The sequence below is a fragment of the Schistocerca americana genome, chromosome 1 (genome assembly GCF_021461395.2).
Source record: "Schistocerca americana isolate TAMUIC-IGC-003095 chromosome 1, iqSchAmer2.1, whole genome shotgun sequence".
NCBI classification, from domain to species: Eukaryota; Metazoa; Arthropoda; class Insecta; order Orthoptera; family Acrididae; genus Schistocerca; species Schistocerca americana.
The window spans coordinates 1,105,614,403-1,105,622,856 of record NC_060119.1 but is presented as its reverse complement, the minus strand read 5'-3'; the positions used below and the strand labels follow the sequence as shown (position 1 = coordinate 1,105,622,856).

The 8,454-nt window shown below is 35.4% G+C and overlaps 1 long non-coding RNA gene across 1 annotated transcript; it reads left to right on the top strand.

The window, feature by feature from the left end:
• The first annotated feature begins 1,758 nt into the window (after positions 1-1,758).
• On the top strand, positions 1,759-2,493 carry LOC124615693. The gene is made up of 3 exons (XR_006979805.1): positions 1,759-1,895; positions 2,004-2,270; positions 2,385-2,493. It is a non-coding gene; the product is annotated as an uncharacterized LOC124615693 (long non-coding RNA).
• The last annotated feature ends 5,961 nt before the right edge of the window (positions 2,494-8,454 follow it).

Genomic DNA, 8,454 nt, shown 5'->3' with positions numbered 1-8,454 from the left:
CCGTTCGTGTACTCTTACTCCACCAAGAAAAATACCCAAAAAGACGGCTTGACAAGAAAAAAGGTAACACATCATCGCAGCATCGCTCACATAATTTTAGACATCAGTGGTTAATGGATCCGGCTTTTAAGGACTGGCACACTGGACTCGCATTCGGAAGGACGACGGTTCAATCCCGCGTCCGGCCATCCTGATTTAGGTTTTCCGTGATTTCCCTATATCACTTCAGGCAAATGCCGGGATGGTTCCTTTGAAAGGGCACGGTCGATTTCCTTCCCCATCCTTCCCTAACCCGGGCTTGTGCTCCGTCTCTAATGACCTCGTTGTCGATGGGACGTTAAACACTAATCTCCTCCTCCTTTTAAGGACTGGCTTTTGTCAGACATCAATGATTCAACTAACGCTAAGTGTGCATTTTGCCCGGGAACATCGATGATAGCTGAAATATCAATTTTGAAAACTCACACCACTACCAAAAAACATATAAATAACAAACCTGGTTCTAGTGTAAAAATGTAGACATTAACATCGCTTGGATTCCAAAAAAGTGTAATTCCACAAAATAAAGAAAAAGCATGTGCAGAAATTAAACTTGCTGCTTGTTTTGCAGAGCTTAACATTGCATTTTTGGTTGTTGATCATTTGATACCTTTATTAAAAGAAGTTGTGACGTATTCTGCATTAATTAAGGAAATAAAGCTCAAACGAACTAAAGTAACGGCAGTGGTAAAAAACGTTCGTGGAGAACGTCACAAAGCAAGAATTGGCCCAAAAAGTACAACAACAAAAAAATTCGGTCATGACGGACGAGACAACCGACATTTCAACGGTGAAAACTGCTTGCGTTGTGGTACGTTAGTTTGATCAAGAAACAAAAAATATGTAGCACATTTTGGGGGTGTCACAAAGTTTTTAAGGTAAGAACCGATGTTGATGATATTCCCATAGCCAGTGCCGAGATTTTATACAGATCTATTATCGATTCATTCGTCAGCTATAATGCCCCAGTGAAAAATGTTATAGGCTTTGGCTCAGATGGATGTAACGTCATGATGATGAAAACGACTCCGTAAAAACTAGATTACAGCGTGATTTTAAAGGAATCACAACAGTGAAATGTGTGTCACTCAGCCCATTTGTGTGCCAGCAAAGCATGTAAACAGTTACTTGAAAGTATAGAGCAACTATCGCGTGATATTTATAACTTCTTTAAACGCCAGTTTAATTTTCGTAACTTGCAGTCATTTGTTGAAGTGGAGCCCTACAAAATTCTTAAGCCATCTCAGACAAGATGGCTTTCATTGTCAGCAGTGGCTGAAAGAATACTAAAGCAGTGGGAAGCCCTATGTCTATTTTTTTTATCGATATCACGACAAATCGTGCACATAAAGCCAAAACCGATTGCGATATCGGGCAGTATTTATTTCTGAAAAAACCAGAAACCCAGTCTCCAAACTTTATTTTTTTTTCCTTTTCTCCTTATTTAATAAATTCAGTCTGAAATTTCAAAGCGAGAAAGTAGTTATTCACAATCTACATGAGAAAATACGTGAACTCTACCAAGAAATACTATTCCGTTATTTGCAACGCGAATATGTCATGGGACCAAACATAGGTGAAATCCAGGAGGTATATAAACTACATAGAGTGGCTATCTGAGAGGTAACAGCGCTCCCAGCGGCAGCAAAAAGCAACACCGGCCGCCATTTTTTGAAACGTCTACATGTCAGTATATTTACATTTGGTGTATAGTACTGGCGTCAGAAGAGTCACTGTTTTCCGGTTGTTATTTGTTTTAAAACTCTTATTGGCCGAGCGCGAATCATGCCCAGTGTATGTGCAGCGTACAATTGCGCTAATAGAAGTGATAAAACAACTGGAATATCATATTGCAGGTGAGTATCAAAAGGCGTGTTTTACTTAGCGTCTTGTGCATAATTTTCGTGTTTAAGCTGTATACAAAATGTAAATAAGCTACTGTATACACGTATCTTTATTTTTAGATTTCCTCTGAAAGAAAGAGCTGTTAATTTGATGGGTAGCCAATATGAGGCGAGATAAGTGGCAGCCAACTCAGTATAGCTACATATGCTCGTTTCACTTTGAAGATAGATACATGTATAGTACAAATGAGAAAAGGCGACTTCTGGCAAACGCAGCACCGACAATATTTACGTTTCCTGACCATCTGCAGAAAACAACTATAGTATAGAGACAACCAAGGAAACGGCTTGTGAGTGAAGAATTAGCTTCCTTATCAAATGAACCAGGTAAAACAGTTTTCCTGTTATTTATTTGCTATATGGGTTATGTGTGAATTTTACTGCTAATCAATGTATGTTTAAAGAAAAATAAAGCTTAATGATAATACTTCATTTTTGTAGGTGAAAGAGTGAATCAGAATGATCATAGAGATCATTCCTATTGTTTGCCTAGCCCCAAAAAATTGAAACAGAATTACGAGGCACTACAGAAAAGGACCGAGAAGCTGAGGAAGCAAGCGAAACATGCAAGGCAAAGTGTTTCAAGAAAGAAGAAACAAATTGTGACATATAAAACAGTGGCTGTAGGCCTAAATAAGAGACTTCAAGACTGTGCTTCTGAAGTGATAGGATGTAACAAAAGTAGTGATATTCTGAAGCACTTTTTGCAATGCAAAACAAATGTTCAATTCCTGAATATCCTAAATAACTAAGACAGTTTGCCCTTACACTCAATTTTTACTCCTCCAAAGCTTATAATTATTTGAGGAAGTTTGTTAAATTACCCCATCCTCAAACACTCTGCAGGTGGGCAACTACAATAAATGCCAGTCCTGGATTTACAGAAGAAAGCTTAAAAAAATTTGCAGACGAGGTGCAATGTAGTTCAGGACCTATTTTAGATGCACTTATGTTCGATGAGGTGGCTCTTATAAAAGACTTAATATGGGATAGTAATAAGGTCTGGGGTTATGTTGGCTTAGATCAAGGATGTGAGGAAAGTGATGATAGCCAAATAACAAAAGAGGCAGTGGTGTTTATGGTCACTGGGATTAATAGGAGTTGGAAAATTCCTGTTGGCTATTGTTTTCTTAATGGTTTAACAGCAATTGTGAAACTTAATTTACTGCAGCAGTACCACCGTAAATTGGGGGAAACTGATGGAAAATAGGTTTCATTGTAATAAAATGCATCGAAAATAGTTTTTATATTGCTCCAAAGGGTGTACTCAAATTGTTAACAGTGGCAGAAAGGGTTCTCAGGGTCTGTCAAACCTTAATATGGAAGAAGAACTTCCTTCTGTAGTTGTGTGTGGAATTGTTCAGAATGTTGGGTGACAGGCCGAATTTATTTACTCGATTTTGACCATCTAATGGTGCCAGCTGAGTTTGGAGAAGAGTCACATTACTCTTTTGTAGTCAGGATGCTGTTAAAATAGTATTTTAATTGTAGATTACACCATTTGTGCAAAAACCAGGCCAATGGAAGAAAGAGGGAAACATATTGGGCAAATATATACAAACTCATATTGTTTAAGGGACAATGAAAGGTCCTGCGCTGTCAATTGATCGTTTTAGGACCTACTGAACTATTTAAAATTGTTTTGACCTAATCTATATAGCATTGCAGCGAAATGAACTGTAACATTTCGAAATAAACTTTTCAATTAATCGATGCCAGAAGTGTGTTTCATTTCTTTTAGCCTTCATCACTGTATGTTTTACAGTAGAGAAATCAGATTGTCAGTGCAGATTGGCTTTTTTTTAACACAATGCGTAGTAAACAATAACAACATTCAGTATTAGCAGACGACATGTGGGCTGCACCTTGACATTACAAGACATGGCGGCTCAGTTTTCAAGTTGCTTCGAAGATGGCGGTGCCATAGCCAGTCTATGTTGTTTATATAGGTCGTTGGGTGAAATAGACTCTGAAAGTCAGCGACATCAACTCCATAACACTGAACTGCATCTTGGCGTCAAACTGTATGAGCTGTTAAAACATCAAGATGTGGTCACACATCCTGCAGATATTGAACAAATCTTCTCATGTTGCAGAAATGTCTGCCAAGTTGCTGCCACAGAAAGAAAAAAAAAAGATACAACACGGAGGACCCTGTCTTATTAAAGTTACAAGTATTCAAACCAGAATCAGTGCTCTCTCACAATTTCGGAAGCTGTTTCCCAACACTAATGCCTCTTACTGAAGTGGTTCCGCTTATAATTGCACCAGATGATCACGCAGAAGAACAAATAATAGACTATCAATGTAGATGGCTACCAAACGCAGATGTTCGGTATCCTAAAGGACTGAATGAAATTAATGAGCCAGATATGTTTTGGAATCTTTTACTGAAACCTGGAGAGTTTTCTGAGCTGGCTCTTTTTGCTCTAACTGCACTGTCCCTAACTCACACGAATGCTGACTGCAAGCGAGTTTTCAATAAGGTTAATTTGTAAAAGCAGAAACCAGCTAACTGTGGAAAGTGTGAACAGGGCACTTCTTGCCGCAGACAGCGTGAAAGAACCAACATGTACTGGAAATTGCGTCAATTGTGAAACAACAAAAGACATGTATAGCCGTATGACTAGGGAAAAATTATATGGCAACATAAGAACAATGTTAGTGAACCTGAAGATGTACCTGATATATTTGGAGACATAAACTAACAAGGAAAGTATGGGAGATGTCCTCTCAGATTTTCTTGAAACTTTACACATAAGTAGAACTTGAAAGAGTATTAGACACATGTTTTTCTTAGTTGGTAATTCGCTGATTTAGAGGGTAAAAAACACCCCTAAAGTTGAACCTGGAAAACACATTTATACAGGTATCTTCGCTTTAAATCAATAATTTTGAACCAAATCAAACAGAAATCGTTTATTACAATAAACTGCATTATACAATAGTGAAACTGACCACAGGGGCCACGTTCCTTATCTTGCAGGGGTAAAATAGTATTTTAAGAAGTACACTTTTGTAATAAAAATTCATGAACTAACTATAGAAACTTAAAAAAATTATTTTTACAAACTACACAATCAAATAAAGTTGACACGTTTTTAAATTTTTCTTGAAAGCGCCCCTCCCTAGGGTGAACTTCCCCTAACATATCATTTAAATCCATTCAATAGTTTATAAACCCTTTAAATCGATTTTATAGTTGAAAATGCAGACTAAAAACAGTTCCAATTTTAAAATGTGCTTTGTTTTAAAGATATAAAAAAATAAAGACTGGTACTTATAAAGCACAGCTAATTTTATTTCGTGTAATTCCTTTGTATGAAACTTAAATCATAATTTTTGGTTTAAAATTTTTAATTAACATAAGTGGAATTTGCACTAGGACATGGATGCATATTCTTTCATTAATCTTGAGTACACTTTGTCTTTTTTAATTTTTAGGGCTAGGTGCAGCGATCTGTCCTCCACAAGGTGTGTGACAGTAATCATAGGACAATGTACAAATCTGGAATATATAGTATTTATTAAAAGACTCGAAAATAAGTAGTAATAAAAATACAATGCCTATTAGTAGAGTCGTAGTAACGACATTATTATTAATAACCTTTGATTTGTACAATGCTGAAGAAATTAAGTTTCCATTTAATGAACAAGAAAAACTGTTATATGATTTACTGGCAGAAACAATAAGACAATGTGTAACAACTTCAGAAAGTGATGTACAAGAAGAAGAAAAGCTATGTTTTGAAAACAATAATGAAATTCATTCAGAAGGTGTTGAATACGAAGAAAATGAAGAGTCTGAAGACGTTCCAGAAATATTTAGTTGTTCATATGAGGAGAAAAATACGGAGTTTAAATGTGAATTAGAAGCAGTTAAGTTTAGGTTGAGTGGGAGAAGTAAGCCTTATTCTTTAGGTACTGTGAAGAACAGGTATTGACAAGTAAGTACCATGAAACAAATTCGACAATTGGAAAAGAAAGTTAAGCAGGAGGCAACAGATATGAAAAATTACTAAAAATTTCGGAACACGTTTCACATAATGTAAAAGAAGCCATTGCATCAAAACTGATTATACACAATATTGATTTGAAGAGATAGGCTTTACAACAGAAAGCTGAAATAGACATGCCTTGTTTTAAAGCATCCTATTCGTGGATCCAGGCATTTAAAAAAAAACACACAATATCTTATCTCGAAAAATTACTAAATTCGTTACAATAGATTCATTGATGAAGATTAATGAAATAGAAGACAAGTGTGAGTCTTTTAGACTGAAGTCCGACAGTCACTTACAAAATGTGGAGCAGAAAACGAATTTAATTCAGATCAATGTGTATTCAATTTGAAGAATTGTACCTGCAGAACATTAAATAATAAAGGAATTAAGGAGGTAAAAAGCATAGCACAATCACTATCTTCTTTAACACACAGTTACACTATTCAGCCTACTATATCAGCAGAGGGTAAGTTGCTTTCGCCTTTAAGAAGGCAAGTGGAGATCTTGGATACCAGATTAGGGAAACTCTATTTACTCCAAAAAATATATTAATACGAGTTTCGGAATCTGGAAGGCTTTCCAAGGAAATCTTTCAGAAGTGGATAAGAGAAATATTTCATCTGTGCTACTTTTGGATGCCTGCAGTGGTCAGTGTCAAAGTATCGTATAAGAGGTTGTACCAAAAGAGGTGAATTTAATTCTAATGACAATACTCCTGGCACAACTGGGAAAATTCAACCTTTAGATGTGCATGGATTTCACTTCTGGAAAAACTTTGTAAGAAAATTATCAGATATGATTATTTTGATGAATTATGATGTTGACTTACACATGACAAATAATATCAATAAAATGCAATCTCTCAGGCATAATCATCTATCATCTCCAAGATTTCAGAGTATTTTCATGTATTCATGGTTCAAAAGTGGATACTTAACTGACAGGCCTCCGAAATTCATTAATCCTGTTGAATTTTGCTCCAATACAACAGCAGAACCTATATGTAGCTTCCAGGACAATATTGCAATCATAACTTGGGGATGATGTAAGAACCAGTTGTGCATAAATCATTTTTTATAGACTATCACTATTGCAAAAATTATAAACCATAAAAATATAAAATAAAAGACAATTGTATTTGTCAATGATTTCAAATATTTAAGTGATAAGTCAAATTGTACTGTATGTAAATTATTATTCTCTTGTATCAAAATGACTATCAAAATCAAAAAATAATATAATACAATTTTTATCAAATTAAGAAGGGTCATATATATTTTTTAACCGTTAAACTGAACTGCATGCATGAACTTTGATTGTTTCTTATTATCTTTTTTGAATTCAATTAATTCTAGAGATTAATCAGATAGAAAATCAACAATATTGTTTGGAAATGAAGCAAATTGGGGCATACTTGAGATGCATGCTAGATGACAAAACATCACTGTATAGAAATTCGACATCCAATTGTAAATCAGTGCCAACATGATTGTTCCAAAATTTATAATTTTTGAAATATGGGAGTGAACTGATATTCAACTGCATTAAAAAACACCTAATTCTTTTACCCAAGTTGAATTTTTTTTAAAAAAGTTCATCTGCTGTATTAGGTACCCTAAATTAATTCTTTAATTTTTATGGTGGTATCGTTATCAGCTCCGCAAACAAATCCAAATTACGAAAGTTCATGAAAAACTTCTAGTCGGGGCACTTATAACTCATTTGTATTAGGGGTAGTTCACCCTATTCAGGGGCACTTTTAAAAAATATTAAAAAACACATCAACTTTATTTCATCATCTAGTTTGTAAAAATACTATTATATGAAATATCTTGGAAAACTGCTAGCTGGGACACTGAAAATTGTTCAGTGGTGTTAGGGGTAGTTTACCCTATGCAGAGGCACTTTTAAGAAAAATTCGAAAACATGTCAACTTTATTTGTTCGTGTGGTTTATAAAGATAATTTTTTTGGTTTCTATAGTTTGTTTATGAATTTTTATTACGAAAGTGTACTTCATAAAATACTATTCTACCCCCTGCAAGATAAAGAACGCTGCCCCTGTGGTCAATTTCAGTATTGTATAATGCAGTTTATTGTAATAAACGATTTCGATTTGATTAGCTTCAAAAAACGTGTAAAAACGTGTTTTGTAGGTTTAACTTTAGGTGTACCCTCTAAACTGGCGTATTAGCAGCTAAAAAAAAACAGATGTCTAGTACTTTTTCGTTTTCTACTTACATGTAAAGTTTCAAGAAAACGGGGGGGGGGGGGGGCAGGGAACACCTCCCAGACTTCCGTTGTAAGACTAAAAAATACTACAAAGATTTTCATAGTTGTTTGCAAATGTAGGTTAGATGGCGCCACAGTTGAGTGATCTGTGGCGGTTTCATTGTCCAAGTCGCACTTCTAATGGCAGACCAGGGACGAAAAACGCTTCAATGTCACCAAACATTTGCCAAAGCAATGATGAGGTTCTTCCCGCCAATGAGATGGGAGTATATTCCA